The 15,798-nt window shown below is 43.3% G+C and overlaps 1 protein-coding gene across 5 annotated transcripts in view; it reads left to right on the forward strand.

Annotated features, from left to right (window-relative positions):
• Positions 1–7,847: 7,847 nt before the first annotated feature.
• Positions 7,848–15,798, forward strand: part of Pparg (peroxisome proliferator activated receptor gamma) — a 131,942-nt gene continuing 123,991 nt past the window's right edge. The window contains exon 1 of one of the 5 annotated variants that reach the window (XM_050148505.1): positions 7,848–7,869. The gene's annotated coding sequence lies outside the window, so the exon portion shown is untranslated. Of the gene's footprint in view, positions 7,870–7,924; positions 8,368–8,488; positions 8,620–9,281; positions 9,419–15,798 lie in introns of those variants that run through there. The other 4 variants (XM_050148501.1, XM_050148504.1, XM_050148503.1 and 1 more) reach the window with 4 other exon arrangements.

The following is a 15,798-nucleotide window of genomic DNA, read 5'->3' on the forward strand; positions in this document are numbered from 1 at the left end:
CACCATGCCTGCCCCTCCCTTCTTACAATTGCTGATAATAGCCCACTAAATCTAATTAATATTGCCCATATGTGCACAGGTGTGGGGGCATCCGCCAGGGCTTGGGCAATCTACCAGTGACTTTGTACCCAGAAGAGAGAGAGTGACTCTCCCCAGAAACCGTCAGCTGCCAATAACTCCTCTGCTAGGGACAGGGCCTCAAAGCATAACACTTCTGTAAGTGATGAAGTTTACTACTATTTTAAAAAATTTGACTTTACTTCTATATTAATAAAATAGGGGTATAGGGTGTCAAGTCTTGGCCTCAACTCCGTACCAGGTTCAGATTTACATGCTTAACACTCAGAATCTGTCATAGATTACCCACTTATTGGGTCGGAGTCACAGTAGATACAGTGGGTCTGGGTATAAAAAGATGAATCAAGTTTGGTTTCTGCTCTCTAGATACTTACATTTCAATAAGGAAGAGAGAGCTCTCCAGTACAACCCCCCAAATAGCATGCACCAGAGCACTGCACTCCAGGTGGAAGCATGTCCGCATCTCTACGCCATCTGGAAGACACAGCACACAGGTAGCAGTCTTCAAGGTAATGAGCACAGTTAGCAACATGCTGGCAATAGACATTAGCACTTTACTATTTCACTAGACAAAATGATAAACCCAGGATCTTCCAGGAAAAAAAGGGGATGCTTCTCAATATTTTCCTTTATTTGCCCCTCCCTCCCTTCTTTCTTCCATTCTCTCATTTTAACAGAGAGAGCTGTCTTCAAACTTAAAGAGATCCATTTGCCTCAGCCCCCTGTGTGCTGGGTTTAAAGGTGTACACCACCCACCCTGCACTTCTCAACTTTTATAACAAAGAGTAAAATTCTGAGTCAGGTTGGAAGTCTCGTGATGAAATTCATCATCTGGCATTTGCTTCAGAATTATATTTGAGGAAGAATGAGGATGAGAGAGGTTTTTTCCCCCTAAGACAGGGTTTCTCTGTAGCTTTGGAGCCAGTTCTGGAACTAGCTCTTGTAGCCCAGGCTGGCCTCGAACTCACAGAGATCCGCCTGCCTCTCCCTCCCAAGTGCTGGGATTAAGGTGTGTGCCACCACAACACGGCAAGGATGAGAGTTTTAATAAAGCAAGATTGATATGGAATTCATTGATATTCTGCCTGTGTTTGTGCATGCTTTGAATTTTCATAAAAATCATCTATTCATATTTATGTGTATGTATGTGCATGTGCGTACATCTGCACTCATAAGGGAGTTTTATGTGCACTATGTGTATGTAGTGCCCAAGGAGACCAGAAGAGAGCATTGGATTCCCTACAACTGAAGCTACAGATATTTGGAAGCTGCCTGATATGGGTGCCTAAACCCTGGTCCTCTGTAAGAACTTTTAACTTCTGAACCATCTCTCCAGCCCATACTAGTATTTTCTATTTTATATTTAATAGATAATGTATTATAAATATATTTTTTTAAAAAATATATATTAGAAAAATATACATATGTATTTAGTTTTTTATTATAAGGTCAAGGATTTAAATTCTTTCTCTCTCTCTTTCTCTCTCTATCACACACACACACTTATACTAGAAAACCATTTCCATAAGGAAATCTTGAATTTGTAGCTTTTTTTTATTCATCAGATGGGGCTTGTTTTGCATTTATCAGAAAGAGATACAGAAGTAGAATGCCCTTGTAGAATCTGTACTGTAGAGGGGAAGCTAGGAGGGAAACAGCATATGAAAACCATTACATGGTGCTCTGAAATTCATGAGTAACTATCAGAAAGAGATTCGCAATGCTTTTGCACGCTTGATGAATAACAGTTTTTGAGATCCTGCTGGAAGCCTAGACGTGGCATATTCTCATGTCTTCTCACTGACGGAATTTTGAAAATATATTATGATTTTATTGTATAAGTGAGAAGACTAAGCTTCAAGAAGATGAAGTAGGGTCACAATGAGCAAAAATAAAGATCAGGCATTTAAAATTCTTGTGCTGACTTCAGCAATATATACAGAGTGGAGGGGCTGGATCTTGTATATTTGTTTCAAGACCAGGTCTCATGTGTAGCACACCCTGACGTAGACCTCATAGTCTTCCTCCTCAGCCTCCTGTGTGCTGGAAGTGCAGGTGTGAGCAGATGGACAGTAGACGGCAGAGCTTGGGGGCAGGAGAACACAGGGACAGGGACACCGCATGACAGAAGGGGCGATGGCCAGCTGTTCCCAAAACCAAGACTTTTCTTTTTAAACTTTACTTACCACTTGTCCTACCCCAGAGTCCTGAGAAACCAATCTGATGCACCACCACGGGGGTCTGTGGATAAGGGAAAGCAGAGGAAATAAGAAGGCTGGGCAAGAGGCCCTCCTTTTAAATCTCCTGGAAACCTAAAGTATTATCCAACTGTCCACCATGCTTTCAAACCATTAGTCTAACTCAAAGCAGTTCAAATCACCAAATGGAATTTCCTTAAGTTTCCTTAATGATATTATAGTTGTTTACAAATCTTGAGAAATGGGAACTAATGTTTCAGACACTGAACGAGTAGAAGAAGGCATATGGCTTTACTGTCTGGAGTGTTTCTGAAGACGTGGTCTGAATGCCGGGTTTCCTTCAGCTTGCTCCTAGAAGCTCTAAGTTGAGATAGTTACATTCTTCATGTATTTTTGCTTGTGTGTTAGTTTTACTTTGTTTTGAGATGGGGGCAATGTATATCAGCGTAGCCCCAAACTAAAGCCCTCCTGCCTCAGTCTCTTGAGGCCCAGATAACAGGTGGGAGCCATTTCGACCAGCAAGTTGACAACACTCCTGACTAATGGGACTTTTGTTTTGTTTTTTTTGTTTGTTTGTTTGTTTGTTTCTCTTTTTTAATTCAGTCCCTGATCAAACCCAGGCCCTGTAACTGCTAGGCAGGTGCCCTACTACTGAAGAGCTAAATAAGCCAGCCGAACTTAAAGATTCTTCAATTAAAATGTTCCAGGTTTTTTTTTAAATTATTTATAAATAACCACTCAAAACAAAAATATAATGCTGAGCTAAGCAGAGATGACAAAAAGATCAAAAACTCTGAATGCAGAAGAAAAGTTCCAAGCTTGCCTTTGGGACATGAGAGCTTTTAACAGAATTCATTAATAAAGGAGGAAAAGGACCCTGATAAAATTCAGAGTAAAATTGGGAAGCTGCAGGGAAAATCTCATGTGGAAACGTGTTGAGAATTACTCAAATGGTAGACATGTCTGTGGAAGTGTGTGTGTGTGTGTGTGTGTGTGACTTGCTGATCATGTTGGACTGGTTTTGATCTTTAATTTTGAGTGAAGATCCTTCTAAGTCTCCCTGGAGATTGATCATGGCTGCCTGGGATAGAGAGAAGGTTGTGTCCAGCACCTGTAAAGAACAGAGCGATGCTCTCTGGAAAGATGCCCCCCTCACAGTGAAATATCATCACTAATGCCAAAGCCATTTTACAGGACTCTTGGAAAAGAGAGAAAAATAATTTTGTTATTTTAAATGCCCCCCTGTAAAAAGTAATGTGATGCTATTTTTAAATTCTTGGGGACTACACAGTTAAAATACAGTGGAAGTGATGGAAATCAAGTCACTTACAGTCATCGCTCACTCCTCGACTGGGCTCCCTTCCCAGCAGCATACAAACGGTATGCGAGTGTTGACCTGGGGACAAGTGCCATCCTGTAGACAAAAGTTAATATGTAATAAACAACAAAAGAAAGAAACAAACGAACAGAAACCTAGACACCTTTTTGAATGTTATGGGGAATCAGCACCAATATTTGGAGGAAATTCTTGTGGTTGGGGAAACTGAATCAGGCACAAGTCCTTGTCTCTAGAAACTCCATAAAAACCACTCACAGTGTGGCAACCACATGCTGCTTACCACACAGTGTGGCAACCACGTCCTGCCTACCACACAGTGTGGCGTTCGTGTCCTGCCTACCACACAGTGTGGCGACCACACGCTGCTTACCACACAGTGTGGTGATCATGTGCTGTCTACCACATAGTATGGCAACTGTGTCCTGCCTGCCACACAGTGTGGTGACCACATGCTGCCTACCACACAGTGTGGAGACCACACACTGCTTACCACATAGTATGGCAACCGTGTCCTGCCTGCCACACAGTGTGGCGACCGTGCCCTGATTGTCACACAGTGTGGTGAGACTGTGCTGCTTATCATTTTATCCCCCGAACTTAGTAGAGGACCTGGCACGAGATCCACGTTCAATAAATGTTTGTGGAACAGGAGAATCCTGAAAGTATAGTTTATACAGTGTTTTCCCACCTTTTAAAAATGTCATCTGTGCTTACAAAATCCATGTTATACCAACTCCTGGTACACGTAAACACATGCATCTAAGAACGCCAAAGCCACACTTTCTTTCACATGGGATCCGCGTTCTGAGAGTGTGTTTTCTAGTCTGTTCTTTTTATTTGATTTGAAAAGTATGGGCTTTAAACCGCTAAATTGATTTCACAAGCCACTAATGGCAAGGCCGCAGGTTTGAACGCTTAGACTACTTCTTGTCTATTGTTGACTCACTTGTATTTGTAGGTTTTACTAGCCACAGACACTGAAAATAACAGACGTTTTGATCCAGGAGACAAATTGTTTAGAAAAAGTTCAGATCAACTCTAAACTTTTGCTCCATTTATGAATTCTCTGTGGTGGAATTTCCCCTTCATGGCTGTTGGTGAATTATAGGAATTTCCCTCACTAAGAGTTAATTGTCCCCAACATCACACCATATACAAAATCTATCTCAGAATGGAGTACAGATCTACATTTAAGAACCTAGCTTAGAATTAAACCAAATAATATTTATAGCATTGAATTTACTTTTAATATGACACCAAAATGAAACAAAATTCAAGTTAAAATAGATAAAAAAAATTTAAATCTTGTACCTTTATGTCAAAGGAAGAGCTAGGCATAGAGGTGCACAGCAGAGATCTCTGGAAGCTGAAGCAGAAAATCTGCAGTTGGAGGCTGGCTTGGGCCACATAGCAAGTTCTTGGCTAAAAACAAACAAACAAACAAACAGAATAACCAACAAGGCAGCTTATAGATGGGAGAAAATATTTGAAAATTATATATCTGAAAAAGGATTTGTATGCATAAGATGTAAATAGCTGTTCCATACAAAACCAAAAACAAAGTGATTTTAAAATGAGCAAAGTATTTGAATAGCCTTTTCTTTAGGAAGGCACACAAATGACCAGCGACGATGTGAAAAGATGTTTAATGTGATTAGTCATTTAGGAAATGCAAATCAAAGCAGTAAGATGCCATTTCTACCTATTAGATAAGCTAAACTTTTTAATAAGTGCTAACAAAAATGTGGAGAAATCAGGCCCCTCATGCATTGCTGGTGGAAAAATACGATGCTATGAGATATTCCTACAGGCAATGTCTAAATTCCTTCAAAACATATTGTTACCATATCCATGAAGTGAAATGAAAACACACACAAACAGCATTGTCTACCACTGATTATAGCAGCATGGTTCATAGCACCCTGTAGTAGGAGCAGGGCTGGAGCTATGGATCAGTTAATAAGTGTTTGCTTTGAAAGTTTGATCCCCAGAGCCTACATAAAAGGCAAGGGAAAGTGGAGGGGTGCACAAGATAGTAATTCTGTATTGGGAAGACAGAGACAGGGAGGCTTTCAGAGTCTTACTGCCAGATGGTTGAAACAAGGAGCTCCAGGTCCAGGGAGAGGCCCTGTCTCAAAAAAACAAGATGAAGGACTCAAGAGATGGCTCAGCTGTTACTGCTTTTGCAGAGGACCCAGACTCAGTCCCAGAATCCATATGGTAGCTCACAGTTGCCCATAACTGCAGTTCTAGAGAATCAGGTGCTCTTTTCTGACATTTGCAGACTCACGCATGCATGTGGTACACATACATACACATACAATAAAAAGCTAAGGTGGAGAGCAGTTGAGGTCTGGTCTCTACTTGCAACTGCACATACACATGCACATAGAAGAAAAGCAGAAACAGCCTAGAGCAATAGACAGATAAACACACATTTCCTGTCATATAATAGGATATTAGTTTATAATAAAGAAAATGAAATGCTGTCAGCCATGCCTCTAATTCTAACCTGCAAAAGGCTGGAGGCAGGAGGATTACAAGTTCAAGGCTAGCCTGGGCTGCATAAAGAGACACTGTCTCAAATAAACAGACAAAGGATGGAAATAATACAAGCTACAGTCTAGGTGGGCCTTGACAACAGTATGCTAAGTGAAAGAAAGCGATCACACAGGACTTCATATCGTATGATTCCATTTGTGCGAAATGTCTAGAATCGGAAGCTCTGCCCAGGCTGAAAGAAGATGGGCAATGAACCTAGGACTGACGAGAATGACTGTCGTCCCCAGGAGGAAGTTTCTCTGTAGGGTGGTAAAAGTGTTCTAAAATTAGGTTATGCTGATAATGACGCAATTTTGTAAATAAGCCAAAACTTGGTGAGTGAATCTTGAATGTATGACATTTGCATTTTAGATTATGTAAATCATATCTCAATAATATATTAAAATGTCACAAGGGGTGGTATAGGCCTCAGGAGAACAGCAGTGAGTTCGGGGCCAGTCAGGGCTACACAGCAACACCTCCTCAAAAGTTTCATCAACACAGAACCAAAACCAAACGAGAACAAATAGCTTGGAACTCCTGGGTGAGCGAGAAGTTGGCCACATACTTCCTACATACATACTGCATATGTACATACTTCCCTCTGGGTGTAGGCTGCTGAGCAGAATCAACCTGGCCACTTCATGACAGGCATAGGAATGGGGTCTTTCCATCCACAGCTAGCAGAGAAAGACTATCTCTCCAGTGGTCTTCAGAGTCCCGTGGGCCTGACCTGTGTCTTACAGTTTTAGGGCTTTAGTTTAGAGTGGAGGCCATGAATCTGTTGACTCAGGCTCTGAACTTTCTCCATAGGGTCACCCTCACAAACGCTCACTGGAAAGCACCGGTGAGAGCTTTTTCTACCAGAATAAAGAATTTCATATCCACCAACAAATAAAGATGCTAAGAGTGGAGGAATGTCCTGAGCAAGAAGCACAGTTATGAACTCCCAGGAGTCAGTGCCTCCCAAAGAGAGCCAGACATAGACTAAGATTTTCAATCAATAAGATTGGAAGAGGATAAAAGGAAGGGCCTCTGGCGTCCTGGACACCACACCTTTGGGATGGATCATGACAGAGAGAACTGAGAGGCAAGGAACTGTCCACCACGTGCACATGGGGCTCCTGGGACAAGGAGCCTCCACATTCTCTCTAACTTAAAACAAGAGAATCCCAAGTTCTCCCCATCCTGTGTGTGAGGTCGCCAGTACAAGAAATACTGGTAAAGAATTTAAGAAATCCAGTGAACAAGTTTTAAGAAATAGAGAAAAAAATAGAGGGCTGGAGAGAAAGTTCAGTGGTTCGGAACAGTTAGTGTTTGTCCAGAGGACCTGTGTTCGGTTCCAGGCATCAACCACCAGCTCCAGAGGAGTCAACGCCTCTCCATTCATGTGTGAGCTTGTGTGCCCCCCCCCCACACCACAGTTTTTAAAAAAGGAAACTGTCCGAATGATTAACACTAAAGTGGTCACTTTATGAAGGTGTTCACCTTCATAGCGTTCTGAGATTTAAAAAACCCAAGAGATCTTAAATACACTTATATATTATTAATTATATTATATATAATATATTGTTATTGAAAAGAACTTCTAGAGACAACCAAACTTCCTTTCGACGGGGGTCAGGGCACACGGACAGGCCCTGGGCATCAGTCTGGGGGACACCGGACCTTCCTGGGTCGCCTCCCAGCGGCTGTGAGGAGCAAGGCGGCCAGGTAGGCGGCGGTGGGCGCGGGCGCGGGGCTGGAGGGCCACGAGGGCCCCGTGGGCGCCGGCCTCCAGGTCGTGGGCGCGGGGCCTCCGGCCTCTCGCTGGGCGCCGCCCCCGGCCCGGCCCGGCCCGGCCCGGTCGCTCGGCTCGGCTCGGCTCGGCCAGGCGGGGCTCCGCGCACTCGGAGCGGCAGCCGCCTGGGGCGCTCGGGTCGGGTCGGCCGCGGGGACGCTCAGCTCCCGCCAAGTCGCCGCCTCAGGTCAGAGTCGCCCCGGGCCACGCGGCCGGCCGGAGGGACGCGGAAGGAGAGACCCGAGGCGCTGCGCTGGGGTACGGGGTCGTGCGCGGCCTGAGGGGACCGAGTGTGACGACAAAGTGACCGGACTGAGGAGCGGTTACCACACTCTGACAGGACTCTTGTGTGACTGACAGCCTGACGGCGGGCGGCGGCGGCGACTCCCGGCTGAGAGGACGCGGACTGACAGGACTGGGTGACAGACAAGGTGAGGGGGTCTCGGCCTGAGGGGACGGGTCTGACGGACAAGGTGGCCGGGTCTGCGCGGAGGGGACTCCAGCTGAGAAGTCACACTCTGACAGGACGGTGTGACTGACAGCCTAACCCGGTTTCCACCAGAGGGGACACGGTGGGGAAGTCACACTCTGACAGGACCGCGAGCCTGACAAAGTAACAGAATCTTGACTGAGGGGACCCGGCTGAGGAGAAGTCACACTCTGACAGCACCAACTGCGACAAGGTGACGGAGTCTGGGTTTGAGAGGGACACGGGCTGCGAAGTCACGCTCGGAGAAGAGCGAGCGAGCGAGCGAGCGGGCGAGCAAGCGTAGCTGGGCGGGGTTGGGGACCGAGGGACGGAGCGAGGGGTCTCGGCTGAGGAGGGCCGAGCGTGACTGACAGGGAGCCTGTCCTCGGGCTGCGGGGCACGGGCCCAGCGCGGACGGTCACAGCCGAGCTACCTCAGGCTCCCTGGGAGGGTGCGCAGACGGGCGCGAGCGAGCTCGGAGCTGGGTGGCGGTCACCCGCCAGCCCCTGACAGGAAAACCCGGTCTCGGCACGGTCCAGAACTCCGCGGGGACCGCGTCGTGCCGACCTTGGTGACAGTTTTCAGAGAGGGGGCTCGCCTGCAGCCGCCCAGAGAGAGCCCCGAGTCGCTGGAGCGGGGAGACGTGTGCGGGTGATCACTCTGGAGGCTTGGCCCGGGGGCTCCCCTCGGAGCTGGCCCAGGTGTGGGGAAGCTGGGGTCACTGTCACCAAGCCCCTCCCCGTCAGTGCCCCCCTTACAGTCTACCGAGGGGGTGAGCCCCGGGACAGGCTCATCGGAGTGGGCAGCCCGCGTGGTGGGGGTGGAAGGTGGGTGTGTAGCTCCGGTGCTTTATGGCTTGGGGTCGGGGAGGAGCCTAAGGTGAGGAGGCAGAAACTGGGAGTAGCCAGGACTGCTTTTATATAAGGGACGCGGGCAGGTCAAGAAGGGGCCTGGACCTCTGCTGGGGATCAGAAGGCTGCAGCTCTAAATTCTTCTTAACTCCCATTGCTTAGGTGAGTGGCCCCACCGTCAGCGCGTTTTGTCGGAGCGAGTTGTGAGGTGGCCAAGCTGGCCCAAGTTCGTATGTATCAGGATGGCTTGGCTGTGTTCTCCTAGGACAGAAAGAATCTCTTCTGAGGCTAACGGTAGGGAAAGTCGTGTCACTATGTCAGGACAAAAAAAAAAAAAAAAAAAAAAGGAGTCAAGTCATCTATCAGGAATAAGCTAAAGTCTTTCTTCTTTGCAGGATGAAAGACAAAATATAAAATTAAAAGATCATTTGAGGAGAATAAAAACCCAGATGAACCAAGTTGTAGGATAGATAACAGTTGGAAAGCTTCTTGATTTTGAAGTTCTGTAATGTCAACTCTTTCTTATCATGCATGAAGCAACTTGTTAACTGGAGTTATTAAATGAATAACTCGGTGTTGGACTTGAGCAGGTCTTCCACAGATATCAGGTGCTCTGTGGGAGTCTTCCTGTCCACAGCTAAGTGATCACTTGCTGCGTGAAAACATAACTCCGGGTGCTACATGGTTTAGAAAACCTAGCTAGTAGGAACTGACATTTTTTCTAGCTTATCAAAGAGATATCTCTCTTGAAAATTTGATAGAAATACTCATAGATGCTAAGAGCGTTTGGAGTGATGGTCCAGAGATTCAGCCTCAACTTTAAAATAAGTTCTCTGCTGCCTCCCTTCAACCAGATTGCTCTAAAATTGAGTTCATGTCTGAAATTACTATTTTAATAAATGAAAATTTGAAATCAGCCTCACACATTAGCCGGAGTGAGTATTATAAAGTATTATAAAGCCATCATTTTTATCTTCCTGTGTGTCTTGTGTAAATTTGCTCCTGGCGATGTACTATTTCATATTTAACCTCCTGAGAACTACATCTTCAGTGAGAAGATCTGAGAAGCAACTGGTGGTCCTCTCAGTCTTCTGCAACTCCCTAGAAGGAAAAAATTGACAGTTTTATTTTTTAAGAAGAAAATTCTTTTTCGCATGTAAAGGTTTCAGACTCATAACTGCTATAGAGCAGTGGCAGCGGTGAAGGCTGAAGTTCTGCAGGCCTTCAGGCTGAAGACTTTCAGACGCTGCTTCCTCATTCTTGTTTATTTTAAAGAATATAAGCTCTTTAAAAATTAGAGCTAAAATACCAAAAAAATTTATATCTCTTATGACTTTGTGACAACTATTTTTAATAATTAAATATAATATTTCTTTTAGAGGGACTGGTTTTCTTAACATTCATGTCACTACATTTCTCAGAACCACTTTTGTAAAAAATTCCAAATTACTTTTAAAAATCATATTATTAATTTCAAAGTCCCCCTGATGTCTAAAATTCATATACGAAAAAGCATGACTTTAAAATCTTGATGTAGAAATAGATCGCTAAGTATGTGACTAGCTGTTTTCAGTTAGTAAATTTCACATATTTCAACAAGTAATGTTTTCTTTCATTTGTAATTTTCTGAAAATAAGGGTCTTTGTCAGCAGCCTTGTTGAGATCCTCCTGTGCGGGGAAGCCGTGTAAAGGCCTCCCTGTGAAAACAGCAGCATTAGCGATGGATTTCATCTCCTTTTCAGATTATGAAGCAGTTGCTAACAGTAGGAGACTTTCATAAAAATTTTGTTAAAATAATTTCCCCAAATATTCCCATATTTTCACAGCCTTCATGGGGTCTTCCCAGTGCATACACTGGCCATTCTAATTTGTGTCTTTTTTGCTGGGTTTATTGTCATGTGAACTTGGAAATATTCTCTGTGTCATAAAGTGAGGCAAATACACTGGAAGAAATTGTTGCTTTCATAAGATTCTACTAAGTAAATATTTGTAGAAGATTAAAAAAATACACTAGTCAAGACAATTTGATTTAAATCAATAGTATGTAATTTTAAACATATGCTCAGCCCACACATTGTCAAACTGAATTTGTTTCTTGCCTTTCTTATTTTTGTGGCAAATTTCCCTGTTATCTATTACTTAACTTTGCTTTCTTTCTTAACGCCTAAAAGCAGCAAAACAAGCAGCGGTGTGATTGCCTACAGAGCTCATTAAAAACTGAACTAAGTTGGCCAAATCCAGCAAGACTGGGTAATGCGCCGTAGAGAGGCTTCATATACCATACATGAGTTAGTTTCATAGCATATGAGGAGTTTCCAATTAATTTTAATTTTTTAAAAAGCTTTCTGGGTTTTGTCTACTATTTGTAGTGTTTCCACAATACAGAAGTAGATTTCAGAGAGTTATAGAGTATATATTTAAAAGCTGTTATTTAATAAAATATTATATTTTAAATTTTATTTATCCAACATACTTAACTGCATTTAGAAGGAGATCTCAAACACAATAGGCCGTATTTTGGTGAACTGTATGATTCAAGTTAAGATAATATCCACCACTGGCATAGTATATTCTTAAATCATTGTCTCAAGACCTACATTTATGCATTCTTACTATTTTATTCAAATATACATACATGTCAATATTTTAATCTCAAATATTCTGTTTAGAGTAAGGGTGTTTATACTGTTTATTTCATTACTGTTTATTTCATTAATTATATTCTTTCAAACCTTCCATAGTTGGAAAGTTGGGAGTTTTAAAGTTATTAATATTTGGTTTTGTTTGTTTGCTTTTGGTATGGCTTTAAGACTTTTATCAGCAAGCCTGGATCTCTTAAATGATAAGAGAGTGGCCCTGAGTTTAACTGAGCTGCTGTCCTAGAGGCGGCCCATACGCCTATCTAGGTCAGCGCTAACTCGCTCACCGATCTGACTAGTTTGCTCTCTCACTGCCTTTGAGATAACCGTTAAGAAAGATAATAATGCCTGCTATATTATAGCCAATTCAAGAGAAGTTTATGGTTTAGAGAAATATTCCATTTTCAGCTACAAATCATATTTCCAACTCCCTGAAGATTTTGGACAAAAACAAGCAGAACAGTTTTTATTCTGTCTTTGTGAGTCCTTCATAGACAAGCAGTCTTTGTGCTCGAACTAGTTTCCAGGGAGACAGGCTTGTGCATTTATTTGATAAAGCCTGCTCTTTGTGTGTTTTTATGGCACACTTTGAGAGCGTTGAATATATGTTATCCAGGGCAAGTTTATTTTACCAAGCATAGTGGTATCTGTCAGCTCCAAACACAGTTTGCTACCAACACCTAAAAAACAAGTGCCTGTGCTAGTCAGTACAAGTGTTTGTTTGTGTTTGCAACAAACAATATCCAAAATTAGCTTTCAAAAGAACTTGGTAAGTCTCTTGTGCCTGCTAATAGGACCCTCACTTACTCTCAGGGGGCAACTGGACCAACATGTAAATGGCCATGCTTGAAGTCCTCCGCGGATTAACTAATACATATTATTTTAAGAGGCTTTCCTATGTGAGAAACATCCTTGGACTGGATGCGGCAGTGTAGGTGGATCCCAATTAGTACCTTGGTGAACTGCGTGCTTGCCGAGTGGGACTGAAGAGGCTTGTGCGCTGTTCTGCAGTGCTGGGGGAAATTGCTGTGGGGCTTGAATTCCACATCACTGGGGGTTGGGGGAAGAACCTTCCAAGACCTGGAATTACCAGGCTCTGGTGACGGAGCTGCGAGGTTAGGGCTATGGAGGCAGAAAAAGGCTCACGCTGACACTTGTTAAGTAGGGGTGTCTGTGGACTTCTCCTTGGGACTGAGAGCCTGGATTCTCATTAACTTCTACCCTCTTAATAGCAAGTACTGTTGGGGCTCTCCTTTGAAGCACGCCAGTGACCAGGACAGGGCCTGAGAAATGGATTTTTCTCCACTGCACCATTTCAGACACAAAAGAAAGATATCATCAATCCTTGCAACTTGCACTGGTTACAATACATTTAAACCTTTCGGGCAGAGTGTAAACTAGATCATAGAATGGGGCTTTGTTGTATTCCATCATTTATTTCCCTGTTGGAAGTCAAACCATGGCCCCCTCCCATGCAAAATAGTGCTCTGCTACAGTTACACCCTTAGGCCCCACTTTATTGTTTCTATGCTGTGTGTTTTGCTTTGAGGTACTGGTAATTGAACTCATGGCCTTGCATAGGCTTAGGCGAGTGTTTTACCACTCTCCAGCTATTGGTTTATATGTTTTATGCATATGGTTGCTTTGCCTGCATGTATGTCTGTGTACCACTTGTGTGCCTGGTCCCTCTAGAGACTGGAAGAGGGTGTCCAGTCCCCCAGAACTGACATTACAGATGGTTGTGAGTCACTGTGTGTATTCTGGGACTCAAACCTGGGTCCTCTAAAAGAGCCAGTGCTCCTAACTGTGGAGCCATCTCTCCAGCTCTGCTTTATTATTTTTAGAAAAAACAGTTCACTGCTAGGTTTAACTACTTAAAAAAAATCTCATTCTTTGGACTTATCTAGAATTATAATATGGAGATAAAATTATCTGACCCCTAGGGAGAGTTCATATTGGCATGGGCCTAGAGCGAGGAGTCCTTCTCAGTGTGCTACAGATAAGGACAAGGGCAATATGAGGGAAGTAGAGAAAAGGGGAATACCCTGAGCAGGAGGGTGTAGGAGTAGAACATGCAGATCCTGGTCTTGTCTGCTCTCAGCCACAGGCTGTGTGCTTACCGTGCCCTAGGTTAGGCTGAAAGAATCCCCCCTTCTCCTTGGTGATTTCTCAGGCTTCTAGAATCACTGAAATGCTAAGGTTGTCTCTCACTGCTTGTTGCTCTTTGTAGAGAGAATCTAGCAAAGGAAGTGCAGACAGGCTATTCTTTCACCCGTGTGTGTAAGCAATACATTCTCCCTTATAGTGAGGGCAATCGGGAAACATAGGACTGTGAGACTGAGTGCTGGATGAAGTTCTGGGAAGAACCCCTTAACTTTGACCCCACCCCTGCAGCTGTCATTCCACCACTAAAGTGCTGTTGTCGTTTGAAGTTCTGGAGTCCACTTTAAAAAGCCTGAGTTCCAGGCAGCATTAACTGACCACGTCAGTATCAGAAAAAAGGAGGGTTGCTTCCTTGATTTCTTGTTCTCTGAAAACACAGGTAACATTCATGGGGAGTTGGAAAAGAAAGCAGAAATCATGTTTGGTGAATGCCTAGAATCACTGCACTTAGTAGGGGGAAGAAGGATTGGGTTGGGGAGGGGGAACTCACTTACATGTAGAATTGGATAAAGCGGTTTAAAAGAAAGGAAATAAAATAAGGTAAATATGTCGCCCTTGGCAACAAAACATAAATGAGACCACTATGTGGAATAGCAGTGATAAGAAAAGATAAATGATTTGTTTGCCTTGCATACATAGTTTTTCTTTTAAAAACCAAGACACGTACCTAAGAGATGGCTCATTGGGTAAAAGTACTTGAAGCCAAGCCCAGCAACCTGAGTTTCCTCCCCAGGACCCATGTGGTAAGACTAAAGAATGGACTCCGGAAGGTTATCCTCTGAACACACATACAACAAATAGGTGTAATTTTAAAAATTTAAATCAAGACAGACTGCAGATGTTCCTCAAACTATTTTCAACGCAAAAGAAAAATAAGCAGTTATAGTGCAATGGCATTTTGCCTAGGAAACATCATGGAAATTCCGAGCTGTGCGCTGGCAGTTAGATAATTTAACCAAGCACTGTACTATCATCCCTTGCTCTGCCCTTGATTTCCTCCCTGATGTCACACTAATCCCCTTCTATCATCATGAGTTAGTTCTAGCAGACCTTTGAAGCCGCTTCCTAGTAGATTGCAGTGAAAGGGTGTTTTCAATCACTTCATTGGGAAAACTTGCCTAAGAAGAAATGGTGCTTAATGCTTTGGCAGATCGCTTCATACATATTCTGTTTTCTTCTCTTTTGTCTTGAAATAGTTACAGCATCTCAATGAAACTCTGTTAGGAACCAAAGCTTGGTGACCACTTCCAAATCAGCCTTAGTAGTTCTGTGAGTCAGCTGATTGGTGGGATAGAAGTTAAGCATGGCCACCATCACACCCAGTTCTAAGCATTACCTGCCATTAGTGTTTTACAAAACCTTTCTAGTTTATGAACTTAAAACTGAGAATCCCAAAGCCTCACCTGACTATATATTTATTGTCTTTTTCTTGTAGTTTATAACTACCCATGTAAACAAGTTCTTGAGTGTGGAAAAGTATACCCATATGAATTCTTTTTCTTGTTTTATATACTGGTTAAGGTTAATAAAAAGAGAAAACAAATGTGAATGATATAAATATAAGTGAAGCTGAAACTTCAAAAATTATTTGCATATGTCAAAATAATCCATAAAAGTAGAAAGTGCACCCAGTCGAGCGTTTGGCAGTGGAAGATTGCTACATGTTTCCTTGAAGCATTTGGAACAACTTAGTAACATCCTGATTTTATTTAAAGGCAATGTAATATTTTAAATTTTGTG

The sequence above is a fragment of the Alexandromys fortis genome, unplaced genomic scaffold (genome assembly GCF_014885135.2).
Source record: "Alexandromys fortis isolate MF-2015 unplaced genomic scaffold, M_Fortis_MF-2015_v1.1 scaffold_59, whole genome shotgun sequence".
In the NCBI taxonomy this organism is placed as follows: domain Eukaryota; kingdom Metazoa; phylum Chordata; class Mammalia; order Rodentia; family Cricetidae; genus Alexandromys; species Alexandromys fortis.